The following is an 18,118-nucleotide window of genomic DNA, read 5'->3' as shown; positions in this document are numbered from 1 at the left end:
CGACACCATTTCCTCTCATCCTTCCCCTTGTTACCTGGGAGAAGAGACCAACTCCCACCTGGCTACAACTTCCTTTCAGGGAGCTGTAAAGAGCAATAGAGTTCACCCTGATGTCATCATTTCCTTATGAGCATCACCTTCTGCAATAAAATGTGTTCCCTCCATTTTGAGGTAGCACGTTGCCACGAAGAAGAAGGAGTTTCAGAAGACCACAGTGGTTTGTAAATGAGTTTTGTTAGATGGCACCAGAGCAAATGCTTGCCCACGCTCAGGCCCCAGGGAGCACACTCAGGAGGAGTGGGGCTCCCTGGCATCTCCAGCAGTGCTGTGGTTGTACAGCTGCACTAGTTGCCAGCTAGCTATTGCATCCTCCCTCACTGATACCTTTGTCTAACCAGCAACGTAAGAGCACGGAGTCTGGAAAAAGATGTCTGGAAATCATGTTGGGAAATGGCTTTCAAAGTCAGAACACAGCACTCAGGCATTACCTGAAATCTGATGAGCAGCAAGGGATCAGGGAAGGAGATTTGTACCTCCAGCTTTGTAGATCCAGACACCAGAAATTACCCACTGAATTCTGTGGCTGGGGAACTTTAAAATGTTTGAAAGAGATAAGCAGCCTTACCTGTTGAAAGGGTATAAGCAAAGTGAGACCAAGACAGCTCTTCAAGAACACCCAGAAAAACAGTGAAACACAGGAAGTAAATCTTTGTCTGCTTCCCCAAACTACCACTCAAGTCAATTTGAAGGAATTTAGAAACACATGATGTGTTTTGAGAGGGGATTGCTGAAGTCACTGACAGGGAGAAGTAATGTAGTAGAGAGAGAAGCCCTTGAGAAATGATGAGACCTCCCTCAGACCATGTGTTTGAGGCAGAGGAAGAAAGAAAAGCTGTAATTACTCAAAGGAAACATTTCCAGAGCCAAGAATTATCCAATTAAAATAAAGGCAGATAAACACAGGATGAGCCTGAGGACAAGCAGCAGCGCCGTATTCCCAAACCAGCCCCCTATAAACAGCATTTTTTGCCAGAAACTGGGCTTTCTGAAAAGACACAGACAAGCCCCACTTTGAGGGATTCTCCTGGGCAAACAGTTTGTGCCCTGAAAATACAATCATCTAATTCACCAGCCTGTGTACTGCTGACCTGTACCTCAAGTACATCACACCAAAGCCAAGGCTTTCACCAGCCCCATGACATCAAAGACTCACAGACTCAATGCAGAATGGAATACTGTCAGGGTATGGTCAGTGACACCTCTGGACAGTGTGACAGGGTCACATTCAGAAAGCAGAAGAAATGAAAAAGCTCCATCTCCTCAGCAAGTGTTTTTCCTGCAGGAGCCAGAATAGATGTGCTTGGCTGAAACACATTCCCTGTCCATTTGGACCTGCCCAAACCTTCACTGATTGCATTACATTCCTGCATTACTTCGCTTAGAATCCTGGAATTCTTAATGTTAGAAAAGACCTCCAAGATCACCAAGTCTAACCTTTGCCCTGGTTGTCCTCTGCCCTCTAAACTGTGTCACAAAGTGCCACGTCCTTTTGTTTCTTGAACTCTTCTAGGGATGGTGACTCTGCCATTCCACTTAACAGCCTGATTGGCCAAGTGTAATCCTAGAAGGTGTTGAACTCCCACATTTTTCATAGGCTCCAGCCAGAGGCTCAAGAATAATGTCAGAGATGGTCAAAGCAACTTTTTTCAAGCTATGGAAACTGGGTGTGTAATGGCTGCTTCCTGTCACCTTCCTGGATCAGCTTCCCTGCACACCTCAGTGCTTTTGTTCCACACCTCATTTCTTGGGGTTAGAAGTTAAATTGTCCTCACCTTGTAAGACGAGAGCTTCGATTTTCTCTGAGGAAGGAAAACATATTAAAATATAAATATTAATGTAATATTACCTCTAAAAGAATAGTTGAATCACAGTTCATTTTTCCACCTTGAATGTAATTTTCAGCTATGAAAAAAATCCATTAAATTAAATTAAATTAATTTATAGCAACAGAATTAGAATCTAGATAGCTAGAGAGATTTCCTTTCATTTACAATTCTTCCGCTTTTTTAATTGCTTGGCTCAAAAGCAAGCAGAGCTTCTCTTATCAGTCTTACATGCTTATTGTTAATTTTCTTCTATAAACGAAACTCCAGACATCTTCCTTGTAAAAGCATGCCAGAATTTACAGTGGCACCAAACTAAAGCAATAATTTCTACAGAAACTAAGCAGATTTCATTATTGTCAACATGTTTTTCACATCATAGGAAAAGGTTGGACAATTCAAATGTCATATAAAAGGTGGGATCATTTTACTAGAGAAGAAGACTGCAGGATCCCAGTCCCTTGGTATTTTAACAGTTCTAATTCCTCCCACAAGGCAGGGAACAGAACTATAGAAATGCATAGAAACAAAATATTGGAACATTGTAAAATACTTTTAATTTCAGCAGAATTTGGACCAGCAGAGGTATGCAGAAATAACCTTATTTTACATTTCTTTCAGCTCTTGGAGAAGGTTTTTGGCATCACTTTTAGCTGGAGAGACTATTGCTGGATGGAGCAGGTCTGCAAGGAGGTTTGTTAAACTGAGAAAGAAGCCAGAAGACTTTCAAGAGAGAAATCCATCCTGGAGGCCAATGTCTAAATTCATCTTTAATTCTCTATTCACTTTGTGCAGCCCCAGGAATTCCAAGAGTGCTGGGAGATTAGGCATTTATCTTTATATCCTCTCAGCATCCCATTAATTTTATTTTTATTTTTAAGGAAGCCACATGTGTCTCTCTCCCCTCACTTTCTCCTGCTATAACCTCTTGTTTGAAAGTTTAGGGGCAACAAGGCCAATGGACCGTTGCTCAGTCTGTGTGGAAGATTACAGCAAAAGCACAGCAAATGTCAAGAGTCCTTCTTTCTTTAACCCTGAAACACATTGTGATTTGGAGGATTGCAGGGCAAAAAGCCCAAGAGGTTATAGGAGACACTGAGTACATAGAGGAGAACACAGAAATTAATCTTTTACCCTTACACAAGAACAGAGGCATTTTAAATCTGTGATCACTAATGGCAGGACAGACAAGCTCAAGAACAGCCTTTAAAGCTAAAAGCCAATTGTTAAAATGTGAAAGGGTCCAGAGGAGAAACAGAAGTCCAAAATAAATCCCCCAAACCTTGAGGAGCCTCATACCTTTGGGCTGTTTTCCACAAGAAGAGATAGAGAGGGTGATGTGCCCAGAGACCTACGTCTGTCCACACTGGAACTCAATTTCTCCCCCACAGTTTATGTACATGGTGCTGCTGAACTGGGGGCAGAGGAAGGATTGAAAGGATTGAAAAGAATACTTTTTCCATTTATAGCCCATACCCAGGTCGTTCCCCTTTTCAATGGAGTAACAGAAAGTCCACCAAGCCCTGACACTGTTAAATAAAATGAAATAATCTTAATTACATGGCAACAGACATATATTTGCGCTGATGTTTAACAGATGATAAAGAAATTGAAACTTGAGCTCTGTAGTTGATTTTTGAAGGATTTCATGATGAAACCATCAGTGCTGACTCCAGATCAGTTCAGTCCCAGAGAAACTAAGGCTCCAGTGTGCCTTAACATCACTACCAGTGATTGCTAGAAATGTTAAACCAGGAGCCATGGTGGGTGCATGGCCCATGCCTGGCTCTCCATCTGCATCAGCATTCCAGATTGCATAGTGGAATAACACAGCCACACAGAGAGCCACAGTCTTTGAAAACCACAGGGCCCAGCCAAAGACCTGAGCTCTTTGGTTGCAATAGAAACAAAATATTTTGTGAATAAAATCAGAGTTGAATGCCTTTTTCAAGACCTTAGGGTCACACTTAGAATTTAACATGTTGACTACAACCAAGGAAAAAACTGGCACATTGTGGAGCAATAGCCAGGAATCCTAGAGGGTTTGGTATCTAATGGCATTATCCTGGTTTTGGTTTTGACCATTAATTACTATTCAAGTAGTGTGGCATCAATTTATATTTTTTTTAATTAAAAACTAGCCACATCTGAAGGGAGGGAACTGGCAGCTCTTGGGTGGAGGCTCAGTGAAATCAGTCCTGATTCTACAAGGCAAAGCAAAGGCACTTGTACTTACTACGAAACATTGGTTAATAATTGGTTAAAGTGGATCACAGCACAGTAGCATATCTAAAACAACTTTGTGGATGGTGAGTTGGCTGCAAAGGAAAACATTAGAAACAAAATATTGTAGACAGAATGAAAAGTTGAAACAGCAATAAATTTAAGGAATTGATTTCTGAAATCCCTAGACTGTCTAGGTACAGTCTGACTATATTTCAATTGCTGTGCTTTTTCCACAACTGAAATACTTGACATGCTTGAAGGAACCCTATGTAAATAGGCAAATAACTTGCTTATATTTTCCTTAACAAAACTGCCATTTTTCATGGCACTGGGCTGTGAGCATTGACACAGCAAGTTGTTTTCATTTTCAAAATGGAACAGAAATGAGGAACAGGTAGTGTGAGAGACCATCCCAGGAAAACAACACAAAAATGTGCAAAACACTCTGACAAACAACATTCTGCAACAGCTGCCTCCCCTGCCCTGCTTCTGTAGAAGAAACTTCAATGTCTGGAAAGACCAGCCAGTGCAAAGGAATAGGCATTTCCAATGAGAAATCCTGATTTCTTTACCTGTCATCAAAATTTTCACTTTTGTGTGCAGCACCTTCCTGACCTCTTTTTTTGAGTGTTTCAAAAGAGCATTAATTCTCTTTCCATTAGCTGCTTACCCTTTGCAGGAGATTGTTGCTTTGGAGAAACCAGCCAGAAGCTTATCCAAAAGGCTACAGTTTGGATGTGAATGCAAGAAGGGAATAGCTTTCAGTATTAAAAAGACATTTTCCATTAAAATTTAGATGTCAAGTGAGTAATTCAGCATGTGGAAGGCTACTGCTGGGAAGAGATGTTCATGTGGTAGTTAATGAGCAAAGGTCATCCAGCCCTTACAGCCTCTGGAACAGCCTGGCTGCTGGAGATGAGACAAGAGGAGCTTGCTCAAAATCATATGGCCTCAGCCCAGCCTCTGCTAATGAGTCATTCTGATCTGGGAATGTTCCTTCAGCACAGCTGCCTTCAGATCTGAGCACTGGCATGCATGGTTGAAGTCTTCAGAGACACAGGAGAGTCTGCTTCCAACATCCCCTCCAAAAACAGGGAGTTCAAATGCTCCAGGCTCCACTTACAGACCCTTACTATTCAAGCAGCACAAGTGCTGAAAATGGACAAATCTTCTCTGTAAGTTTTTTTCTCCTGGAAAACACCCAGAGATGCAGAGCAGCAGATCAGCTTGAAGGAATCCACAGAACCCCAGAGGACCCATCTGGGCAAGTCTGTTTGTGGGCTCTCTTGAGGGAGAGGAATCCCAGACATCTTTACTAGAGCCAGATTTTTACACCAGCAACAGAAGGGAGGCTGAGGACCTGCTCCTAAGCAGCAAGAGACACGTGGAGACCAGCATGACCTGTTTTAAGGAAGTTTTCAGCTACAGAGCAGTTCTCAGATGCCCTGTGGCAAACCAAGACCTATAGCTTTACTTTTATTCCCATGATCTAATGAATTCAGGAGTAGCAGGAAAAACTCCAAGTAGCTCCTCCATTTGTCCAAACCTTCCATTTGCTTCTGACATTCCTTCTTTCCCTTCTTCCTTGGCCTCCCAGGGCCAATAACATTTTCATGCCATAAGCTGGAAACAATTAAGGCTGAGACAACAGAAAAACATCCTTTACAGATTAGTTCATGTAAGTAATTGCATTAGCCTTTTCAGCAAACTGTGTTAAAGCCAAAAGGCTCCTGGCTTCAGTGGCTGCAGGAGGTTCCAATTATAGTCACCCTTGAACAAATAAAAACACAGGCTTGCTGCAAGTGACAGCAATTCTGCTCCTGCAGTAATGGTGTGACACTGTTAGGCCATATCTGACTGCCAGGGACAGGGATATCTATTCTCCAGAAACAAATTACTAGAACCAGAAGAATGTGGATGGAGTTTATAGTAAACATCATTACACTACAACTTTACACTAGTGGTATGTTTTCTACATAAGGCTCATAAAATGTAAGGCATCTGTCAGTGCAAAATGGAGATGGAGAAAAAAAATCCTCATTAAAATCCGACAGATGAAACACAGAACAAATTCCAGAGTCTTTGCCAGATTGAGCTAGCAGCAATTGCAGCCACTGGAGAACAAGCCTTTATAGATGTCTGCATCCCATCAGCACATGGTTACAGAAGGATGGTAACCATTCCCAAATCCATCTTGTGCCATGCTTTGAAAGGCCACACTGATGTGAACATGCACTTTCTACCTCGGTGGAGCTGCTCTAGGTAGCAGTGCTATTACAGTACTGCAGTATGTCCTGAAGCACAAGGATCATGTGTCTGTTGACTTAAAGTTTATGGGAGTGGAGAAGCAGATTGCCCAGGGAAGCTGTGGATGCCCCACCCCTGAAGGCATTCAAGGGCAGGTTGGACAGGGCTGTGAGCAACCTGCTGTAGTGGAAGATGCCCAGGGGGGTTGCAACCAAGTGATCTTTAAGATCTCTTCCAATACTGGTCTGACAGCAGCAGCCAAAGCACTTTTAGGGCTGAGCTGCAGCAGCATGGGGCTTGCACGGGGTGATCTTCAAAGGTCCTTCCCACCCCTAACTCTTTTGTGATCCTCCCAGCACCGTGGGAGTAGGAAGGAGCCAAACCAGGAGCTGTGTCACCCCCACACAAGGCAGGCAGGTGTCCAGGGCCATCACAGAAAGGGCTCTGAGCTGCTGCTGCACCATCACACATTTAAATTCTGGACATGGCTGAAAACAGCAAGAGAAACAGAAGGTTTCCAGAAAGGTGTGGGCTGAAGGAGATAACTCAAGGCTACATCTATGAATAGATCCCTGGTGGGTGAAGCTCTTTTAGAACATTAATACAAGTCTTTGCTTTTGGATCAGTGTGTGGCACAAACAAGTCGCCAAAGAGTGGGACTGTAAGGGGTAAGTCAGCACAGCAAGATATATGTGCTCCAATCCATGGGGTGAACGAGCCCAGAATTGCTCAGAGGTGGTGCCCAGGCTGCTGGTCACTGTGCTCTTGTCTCTGAGTCTGACATCATGCTACAGCCTGAGCTGTGTCTTGTTGCATGCATGTGAGTAGATTCAACCACAGCTTCCAATACAGAAGAGCCCCAGTCCTTCTAAAAGATCCAGTTTTAGGGTCTAATGGAAATTTTGAAGTTATAGTTATTGCTTTAGTGGTGAAGAATCAGAAGCAAGCTGTAAACAGGCCAGGTAGATTTTAACGCATGGGAGGATTTAATCAAGCTATTCCATTATTGCAGCCAGGAAGAGTCAAACCTGCTTCAACCTGATGAGTTAATTCTCTACACTGTGGAGCCAAGAACAGATGTGAACTTCCTCCACAGCAATTTCTGAGTGCTCAAGGGATGCCTCATGACTGGCCCGTGGAGCACAGGATAGCAGCTTAGGGCACATCCTCTCCTCCAAACTCCAGAAACCACCTGGAGCTTTGTGAGGAGCCATCCAGCTCAAGAACTGCCCGGCATTAGTTCACTGCACTGCCTGAGTCCCCCCAGAGCCTTGTATGATGTCCTGGGTCTCTCAGGTAGGGGAAAGCACCGATCTGCACCTGAGTGGATGGGGGAGTTTCTTCTTGCCTAAATCCAGCCCAAAATACCAACCTCAGCTTCTCCAGTCCAAGTGTGAGCTATGCTGTGATTGCCTCTATCTATCTCTTACCAGAAGTCCCACCCAGGTTAGAACAAGAAAGCTTTCATTATGCTGAAGTTCTATGTTCAGTGAATCAACAATTCCCAGCAAAGAAGGATTTCACTGGAAAATTCCTAAACCAGATCTAATTTGCTCCTAAATGTAATAAAAATTCCAGGCCAAATCCTCAAGTGCAGCAGCTCCAGTGCCCTAGGCAAGGAGGAATGATGCCACCTCAGCAGTGACCTGGCACACAGGACTTTGGCCAGCTGTTTTCCTTCTGCTCTTTAGGGACTTCCCAGATTACCTTAAATAACCCAATTTGCAGTGGGCAGCTGCAGTTAGGTCTGTAACTTGCTCCTTTTCCCCAGTCTTGCTGTTGCAGCTGTTGTGGTGATCTCTTGCTCTGAGCTGTCTGTAATCCTCTGTTTGGTTGTGGCTAGTGCAGACCAACATGGTCATGATTCAGTGTTTGCCTTGGTCTGCAGTGAGTCAGCTTTGCCTTCCAGGACATGGCATTCTACTCCCATGTGGCATCCTCCACAAAACCCCACAAAAGGGACTCCTGGCATTGCTCTGCTCCTGCCATTCCCTGTGAATCCCATGGAGTCTGGGAGAAATATGTCAGGATAGAACCTTAGTACTAATTTATGTTAAAACAGAATTACAAAAAATGGGTAGGAAGCAGATAATGCCCATCCAAGCTAATGGGCACAGACTGAGCAGTAACTACAGCCCAAAGCCATAGAGCACCCTGTTCTGGGAAGAGTAAAGTTCTTTCTAAACCAGGTTCTTATTTAGAACCTAGTGGTAGGTAGCCAGAGCTTTCTCATCAATTATGCAGAAAATGGATTTAATTGCTGGCCTTTCCAAACTGGAATTGTAAATAGAGCTCCTTGTCACAGCCATGGCACCCGACCACAGCTCAGTTGCTTTGTCTTGCATCTGCATTTTTGGGATGCTGCTGAATCCCTGTGGTCACAGGAGGACACTGAGCATGGAGAATCTGAACAGGAGTCACAGGACAGCAGCAGGGGAGAGCTGAGGCTGTTCCAACAGTGCTGATGCACAGTGGCACAAAGCCAGCCTCAGGCCTGTGGTTCCCTGTTTTCACAGGCAATATCTACATCAAGGCTTGGACCAGGCCTTGGGTAAAGCCATTGTGCAGGGTTATGAAAAGCCATACCTGGAGGGAAGGTACGTGGGGAAGAGCAGCCAGCTGAGTACCCCAGGCTGACACTATTGGATCTGTAAGAGTGCATCAAAGAGCTCAGGGATGTACAACTCATCCGAGGGCAGGGAAATGCTGTAACTGCTTTTTCAAGCCTCACTTGGTGACACTTGGGGCTCCTGGTTTCTTTGGGGGCTCCTAATGCTTAACTCCCAGTTATCTGCTGCTTTACTCCTAGTTAAGTATTAACTAGGAATGAGACAAAACATTTCCCTTTGTGAAGAGATGCCCCTCCTGACTGCCTACACATCTGTAGAGGCTCAAAGCCACATTTCTTCTGCACTGTCTGGTTTGAATTAGACTCAGGAACTTGTTCCAAATGCCAAAACATAGAGAACTCGTGACTCATGCTCTGTCATGCCTATCCTGGCCTTGAGGAGCCTGGTCCCTCCTGTCAGGGAGGGAAAGGAAAACCCAGTCATACTTTAAAAGGTATGGCAAGAAGGTGCTGCAGATACAGGGAGCTGCTAAGGAATCTGTACATCATGTGTGTACTCAGCCAGGGTTTGAGAGCAGAAGTCAAGCCCCTGCTGGAGGTGATTTAAGGTCTAAGATGGATACATTCCACAACAGGACAAACACTCTTCTGAGCATTTCCTGAGGGAAAAGTCACTCAGGCATGACAGACTAGGCAAACCTGTGCACTGAGAGAGATGCAGCATTCAAGGGAGCTTGAGGATCGATTCTGTGGTGACAAAAAACTAGCAAGGTATCCTGTTAAAAAATCTTTATGGGGATAAGATCCAAAGGTTCCTACTTTTCCAGCCAATGAAAAATTCCACTTTGTTTTCTACATAGTATCTGAAGTGACAGCACAAAAAAGTAATGGCAATGGGATGTTTTCTGTCATGCATAAGGAAAGAACAGACAGGACTTCTGCCAGTACCACCTGCCTGGAAAGATGGAGACTGAGCCCTTCCTTTGGCCCCATGTACATCCTCCCAGGGTGATTTGGTACCAAGAGAGAAAGACCAAACCTAAAAGCTGAAAGGAAAGTAGAATTTTTGAGATGAAACTCCTGCAGCTTCCCCATGTCCTGAATTTCTGGACAGTGAGCTGGCACTGTAGCACACCACATTCCCAAGGAAGCTGGCATGAGCCTCTGAGCACCTTCAGTGTCTCTGACTGCTCAGCCTGTGATGCTCCCCTTCACCCCACACCAGGCTGAGACCCTCCTTTATCCCAGTTTCACAGTAAACTCAACTAATGCCCACCTGGGTGCTTTATTTCCCACCCAGAATTAAAACAGATCCATTCAAGTAGAAAAGCTATGAATAAATTTACTGCAACTGCAGTAAAAGCTTCCTGAGATCTTACTACTAGTAGTCTCTAAAATTTACAAGAATTCTCAAAACTTCATTTTCTTGAACAATCTTTTTGCCTCTTAAGATGGATTCTGCTCATCAGAACCCACCCAGAGGGTGCAATGCAATCCAATCTGTGCACTCTACAGCTCACCATGCACCATTGACCTGCTTCAAAGGAAATTAACTCACAAAGAAAAATGGATAAGGATTTGCTACCGACAGCCAGAAGTTAAAACAAAACAAATTCTCAGCATCAGAGAGCTCTTCTTTTTCCACTAAGGTACCATAGTGAACAGAAATTAATTGAAAAAAAAAAGAGATTAAAAATATCTGTATATGGAGGTAATAGTGGGGATAGTAGCAACTGAGTTATTTTCATAACTTATTCTTCAAAAGACTCGGTTTTTGATCTGTGTCTCATTTTGAAGATGCATGAAGAATACAGTTCCAGATTTTATATGCACACTGAGGACCTTTGCTTTATTCCATCTCTATTTCAATTATATTGACTAGGAAATTACATGAATCAGTTTCTAAAAGCCCAATGATGCTTTTTGCCTGAAGTTGTGTTAATGAAATCATGAATGTCAGAAGTTGTTTAAAACAGCTAATTCCACAAAGATTTATTGCTACATTTTTTCCATGTTTTAGTGCTCAAAAATATTGTTTCAATACCAAGTATTGAATGAGCAGGAATAAGAAAGTCCCAGAAAATAACTTGAGGGGAGAGGGAGGGGGGAAAGAGGAGCAAGTCCAAAACATGAAGTGGAAGATAAAACAGGGCTCCATTCCCTCAGGTGGCCGCTGCCCCCACCAGCCTGATCTCTGGCCCATTGGTTTTAAGTTGTGTATTCTTTTTTGTTTTTCTTTTCTTTTTTTTCCCTTGAAATTACATTAACCATGTCTGTGTTGAGCTATAACCTAATTTTCTTCTTTAAAGCCACCTCCTATATCACTGTGCAGACACACTGCTTATATACAGATAGAAAATGGCCTGGCTGAAAGAACCAAGACTTCAAGAAATCATGAACTTCCCTCAGGATATGGAACACTGGAAGCCTGTTGCTATTTAGACTTTTTTTTTTTTTTTAATACTGATCTTAGCTACAGTTTACTTTCCCCACTTAGAAACGTGGAAAAGTTTGTTCAGCTTAAAATTTCCTGTTTGGCATCAGCAGCCGCTGGCTATAATATTTATAAATATTTCAGCAGACATTTCTAGGGAAGTCTGGTTACAATTAAGCAGTGAGTGATGGGGCTGTGCAGTCCCTCACTCCCAGGCAGGATGGAGGTGACCCCTGCGAGGAGAGGGGCTGCTGCTGGGTGAGCTGTGTGTGCTGCAGGGAGAGTGTTAGCAGCCAGCAGCACAGCTTCAGGGGGTCTGTTTTCAAACAGCCAAGTGAAATCACTTGCCTGTGGTATCCAAATGTAGTAGCTAGGGAGGAACATTTGGTCAGCAGGCCTGGGACCACCTACTCTGAGCATTGCTCTCTGTGCTTCCCCCACCCCCTGTGCCCTCAGGCATCCCCAGGTTGTGCAGTGCAGAAACTTCTCCAAGCAAAGGAACCCTCCCGGGCTGTCTGCTCCTTACATCCCAGTGTGTGTCATCCTCTCCCTGGGTACACCAACCTCAGTTTGCCCCCGATTTTCACTCATATGAGCTAAAGGTCAGCAAGAGTGAAGAGCAGAAGGAAAAGTCCAGATGAAGACAAGCCTTTGATTTCCCAGGCAGGTCTGTCCACAGCTTTCTGAAGCATTCACCTCTGCAGAACCAAAGGCAGGTTACTGCCCCTCAGGCAGCCGCCACCTCACTTCAGGGCTTCCCAGGGCAAATTTCTTCTCATCTTTTTTAAATAGCCTCCAATATGATCTGGTCTGGTCCTTAACAAAATAAAGCCTCCAAACATCTCAACATCTCCATGGACTCAAAGATTTTTGTGCAATTGATGCAGGTCATGCTGCATGGACACACTTTCCACCCCGAGTGCCCCGTTGCTCTGTGTTGGGCAGAGGAGAGGGAGGACGTGGTCTCTCAGTGAGCCAGCTCACTCTGAGGAGTCAGGAAACACAATAAACAGTCAGGCAGTGGTGCTGCCTCAGAAAACACTGACCTGAAACAGCAGCTGCCTTTTTTACTGCTAAGGTGCTGAGCAAGGGAGAGATGACTCAGAGGAGTGGCAGGTGGGGAGGACACGTGTGCTAGTGAGTTGCTTTCTCCTGTGCTCTGCTTGTTGCCTCCCTGATGCTGCACCCACACTGTGTAAAGCCAGGGCACCCAGAGCCTCTCCACTGTGCCCCAGGGACACCAGTCACATAGCCAGGGGCAGCTGGAGCCTCATGGCAAGCAGAGTTTCTCATGCCCAAGCCCAGGCAGTCAGGTGTGAATGAGCTTCATTCCTGCCCTGTCTGCACTCCTGGCAGAGGGCACCTCCCAAAGCTGCACCAGGAGCTCTACAGCACAGAAAAGGGTCTAAGCCATCCTACTGTGGCTCACAGTTCAGTGCTGATCCTGCTCAGTATCTAATCTTTTGGGTCCCTAACTCAAAGCCTCTGTAGCTTCAGAAAACCTTAGAGCACAGGTAATTTTATTACTGTTTACCTCGTTTATTTCAGAGGTAACACCAGCAGGAAGGTAAGGTAGAGGCAGCCCAGCAGAAGAAACTCCATAAAATAATTCTGCAGTTAAAAACTTCTATGGGAGAAGTGACTTTGAGTTCCTCATTTGCTGGTTTTACGTAAAAAGAGGCAAAACATGCTGAGCAGATACAAGGCAGAGTGGCACAGCCTCGCCCCCAGCCTGTTTCCGCTCCTAAGCAGCAGCAGCAGCACCAACTCCTTACAGAGCAGCATTTCCTGAGCCTCAAGTGCTCGCAGATGGTGCTGTCCTGGAGCACTTTCTGCTGATGCTCCTCAGTTCCCCTTGCCTTGCGTGACTACTCTGCAGCTCAGCTTTGTTTATTCCACTTTTTCCTGCTCTTTAGTTACGAGCCACGGAGAGGAACCGGCCACTTCTGTGGCTGTGGTGCCTCACTGGTGCCAGCACACGTCCGCGGGGCAGGGCTGGGGGTGTCACTGCCACTCACTATTGCAAAATCAGGCCCCTTCAGCTTCCAGGATCACAGAATGGCCCAGTGGTTTGGGTTGGAAAGGGCCTTAAAGATCATCTAGTTCCAAACCCCCTTCCATGGGCAGGAACCCAGTAGGCCACGATGGATCTGGGACAAGGCTGTCAGTACTTCTGTCTGAGAACTTTGTGTTCTGGGTGATGAGAAGGGTGATGATCTGTTCCCTGGCTATGAGTAGGACCAGGTTTAGCCAGGCTTGGTCTAGTCACATATCCTGAACTTTGAGATGCCAGCTCCTAGCTGAAAGCCACGTCACCACATGAGTGTGTGTGGTGCCCAAACACATTGGTAGGGGAACGCACACTTGTGCTGAGCATGGGATTGGGATGGCTACAGTTTACAGCAAATGGATATATCTTCAGGTCACTGTGATATAACCAGCCTTAATTATAATTTCATGACTGCTGTCATGGTCGTCATGATACTTGATCTTCCTTCAGAGCAATCCTCTGGCTCTTCCCTTGTGGAGGCTGGTAACTTACCAAGTGCTACATGTCCAGAGATAGTATTGTACTACTTGGGGATTACCTGCAATTTCCACCTAAAAGTTCCTGAGAAAGGTCAGTTATCTCAATAGAAAACTTAAAAACAAAGGTAGACAGCTAGAAGACTACATGGCAACACTGGTAGAAATCCTGAAATCCAGGAACTTATCCTCCTGCCTCTGCAAAAATTAACAAATGCCCCAAGACGGCCTCTGGCTTCTGCACAATTATTTTCCAAACAAGGGATCTTGATTCTTCTCCCAGAAGTAGCAATTAAAATAGAATGAGTTTTGCATTTGCCAGCTAATAGGGCTTGATGCACAAGCTGCATGTGAAAGAAATGTGTGACTTCCAAAGTCAGATGAAGTTCCCTTGGAAATGCTGAACAGAGAAAGAACAGACAAGTCAAAAGCCAGAAGCTGCAGAAAAGTCAAGGGTAAGTGTAGCAGGACAGATGTGCATGGGTCAGTCCATGGGAGTTCTGTAAAGAACATTTCAGTATCATGAATGGCATCATCCAGAAAACCAAACCTTCCTGTCACCTTCCTTTCCAGAAGGTGAAAACAAATCCTTACCATATTCTCCCTTAGCAGGGGATGCCTTCAGCTGGCACAGTGCATGGCTCACCAGACACTCCTGCACCAACTGACTTCTCCTGAAAAAAGTGCCGAGTTTTTGCAAAGTGAGCATAAAAATCTTACGAAACAGTTAGGGACAATTCATTTTTGGAAAGAAAGTCCCCCTAAATATTTCTCTTTGGAGAATTTACAGGTTTCTGAAAAAAAGGACTCCAAAAGGACTCAAAAGAAAAACAAAATAATGCAAGATTTGTCTGAGCCACAGCTGAATGCCTCTGATCCAAACTGCTCCTTTGAGCCTGTCTTTCATCAGCACTACTATTACCATTGGTTTTTCTCTTTGCTTCTCCTGGGACACCAGCTAACAGTGCAGCAACTTTCCAATAAATCACATGCAGAAGCAGGAATTTCCCTACAGCAGAAAAGCAGGAGTACAGTTTTCCAGGGACGCCTGTGGGTGGCTTCCCCCATGGGGTCGTGCTCCTGCAGCACATCTGGCTCTGCTGCCTTGGCTTCCCTCAAGCCTCTGCCTGCCCTTTGACACAGGGGAATTTTGCCTTCCCGCTGCCCCCACACCGAGGCACAGGGAGGTTCCTCTGCCCACCCTGCAGCCCTCCCAGCCTGGCTCCCCCACCTTGGGGCAAGGCAGCTCCAAACCTCCCTTATCAGCCAAGCCAGGATCCCCATGGCACTGGAGGAACACGTGTTTTCCACTACAGCCCTGCATGTGAGATCTCTCCTGGGACAAAGCTCGGCGCTGCTTTTCCTCTTGCCTTAAATATTTTTGCATAAGGCTGCCAGATAGTAAAAGAATTTTCTAGAAGAAAAGCACCTCTTGTTCCTATCTCAAGATGTAAATGAACAAAAACCACAACATGAAGCTTCCCAAAACACAGCATTTCGCAGTCAACATTTGCTTTTCCAGCCCTTCAGAGGCACCACTTTCTGTTCACTGCTCTAACCCTGGAGAGCACTGGGGCTCTGCTGGCACAGGAGTGACCCACGAGCAGCAGCCCAGCCATGATGGCATCATTTCGGGACACAGAGCACACACTTAAAAGCTGTATTTTTCCTAAATGGATTTAATTACTTTGCTTAACTGGAACTGCTGCAAATGAAGGAATCATTATTCTAAAAAAATAAACAAGAGTGGCTGCACATCCCTGCAAATTTTCAATAGAAAAACACTCTTGACTCACAAGGAGGGAAAAGATTCTCCTCCAGAGGACTCTTATCTGGTCTCAGTTTACTCTTTTTGCCCCAGTGCTGAAGGGAGTTCCCGTAGAGCAGACAGGGTTCAAGGTCAGGGTGACGTTCAACCACACACTGGGTTTGATGTGGAAATACTCTGACAACACTGAGAAACCAAAACCCCCTGGTGCAACGTGCCTCTGTGCTGAACACCCCAGTGCTGTTTATCACAGGAGGCCAATCCTCAATGCTGCTCATCCCAAGGCAGCCCCGACCCTCACTCAGCAGTTTCTGAATTGGGCTTTGCCTCTTCCCGTCCCTGGTGTTGTTATCTGCAGACTCCTACAGCTCTGGGATGGGTACACAGGGGGCTTCCAACCCCTCCATCCCACCACAGCCCTTGGCTGGGACATCCCTCAGGTTCCCACACCCAGCTGGGCCCATGGGAGCTTCTGCCCCTCGGCCAGCACTTCCCCAGGGAAGTTATGTTTTGCCTCAGCACCAGCAACTTCCTTCTTCCTTTCACTTCCATCTTTTATCATATTTTAAAAAATATTAAAAATATTTCTTTAGAAAATGACAGATAAGTTTTTATTCCCATCATCTCAGCACTCCTTATTTCCCCATCTTTCAGCTGCTCTCCTCTTGCTTCATCCCTGGGCACCCCTTGAAGGCTGAAGCTTTAAGATCTCGTTCCCCTTGGTGGAATGATTGGCAGCACTCACCCTCACATCACTGGACAAAGCACAGTGACAAATCCATGAGGAAAAATACCCCCAAAGGGTCACTGAATCAAAGCAAGGGATAGAGTCCCTCCTGATCAACTCAGACAGCTCAGCCCCTGATCAAATCCATCTGTGTATCCCTCCCTGAACACACAGGGGTGAGAAATCAATTTGGAGCAGGGAAAGAGAGGGCATGAGGAACTCTCAAGAGTTTCCACCATGAGCTGTAATCTGGAGCCACCAAAATCCTGGGGAGCTGCCAAGCAGACAGCCTGTGGGAAGGCACCCTGTGCTGGCTTCCCAGGGTGTAGGATCCCAGAAATGACAGTCAACACAACAGGGGGAGCAGCCCCCGGCCACAGCACTGTGGGGCTGCTGCTGGCACCCCACAGCAGATCAGATGGTGAACAGGCAGCAGGAGGAAGGGAGGGAGCACTGCCAAAGGAGCAGGGAGAATGAGCCACGGGACAGAGCAAGAAGGGAATTGGATTGAAAGGACAATGCACCTCTATCTACTACAAACTGCCAGAACTCATAAACCTGGTGGCTCCCCAAAAGCAAGCCTAGCAAAGCCAGGCCATACAAAGAGCACAAAGGAGACCATCACCACACACCCTAATACCTGCCCAGGAAAAGCCAGGGCTGTATTCCCAGGAAATGAAAGCTGTTGTCTTGGCAGATGGGACTGCTCATGGTTATTAAGTTCACCCAAACAGTTTCCCCTACTCCTGTCCATTCAAGTGGCTTCATTTTACAAAGAAACAATTAATCAGTCACCCTGACAGATGCCAAGAAGGTTTAAGCAAAGGGCACTCACCTAGATGAGCAGACCTACTTTCCACCCTTCCAAATTATGAAGACTTTAGATCTCTTAATTATGAAGCATCAAGGAAGAAGGAAAAAAAAAAAAAAAAAAAAAAAAAAAAAAAAAGGCAAGCAGATTTGATGTGGCTTTGCCTCTCTCTCTTAGGCTTTGGAAGGAATAGTAATTCATTAGTTTAACATCAAGAAGCTGAGCCTCCCTCAGAATCCAATCCTCTGATACAATTATTCTGCCTTGGGCTGCTGGGATTAGGCTGTGTTCCCCTTCACCTCCTCTCCTTAAATACCAGGACTGTAGAATGCCAGAAAAATAACAAAGAAAAATGAGAAGGGGTGTGGGGACAGTGGAGAAGAGAAATAAAAGAAGAGATAAAAGAAGAGCTGGATATTTTTCACACATTTGAGTTATGCAGATGACTCCGAGCATGTGGGATTTCAGTTTGGGCTTTTCACAGAAGAACCATCAGGGCATTTCTCTGCCAGAGCAACCAAAACAATCTGATTCTTTTGTGCTCTGCACTTGACACCCTCTTTCTCTTTTTTGTCTCATACTCTAGGGTTTCACCAAGGTAATGAGTACCGGGGAGTGAATCCAAAGCTGTGATGGTGAGTAAATGCTGCTGGCAGCACGGAGTGTGCCCTGAGCTCCAGCTGCCAGCAAAGGTGGCTGAACATCCAGCAGGAAGGATGTGCATGGCTGCCCTGTGCTCCTTGGAGTGACAGTGACTGATCATGGAAGTGCCAGCAAAAAATGATAGCAGGCCAGGATCAGAGAGGAGAAATGATTTGCCATTCCACTCAAGTAACTATTAGAGCTATTAATGTTGATCAGCCAGATCTTATTCCCCTCCTTCCCAGTGCTCAGGTTTGATCACCTGGTGCCATCAGGCAATCCAAA

Source organism: Sylvia atricapilla, chromosome 14 (genome assembly GCF_009819655.1).
Source record: "Sylvia atricapilla isolate bSylAtr1 chromosome 14, bSylAtr1.pri, whole genome shotgun sequence".
Lineage (NCBI taxonomy): Eukaryota > Metazoa > Chordata > Aves > Passeriformes > Sylviidae > Sylvia > Sylvia atricapilla.
This window is presented reverse-complemented; position numbering follows the sequence as displayed.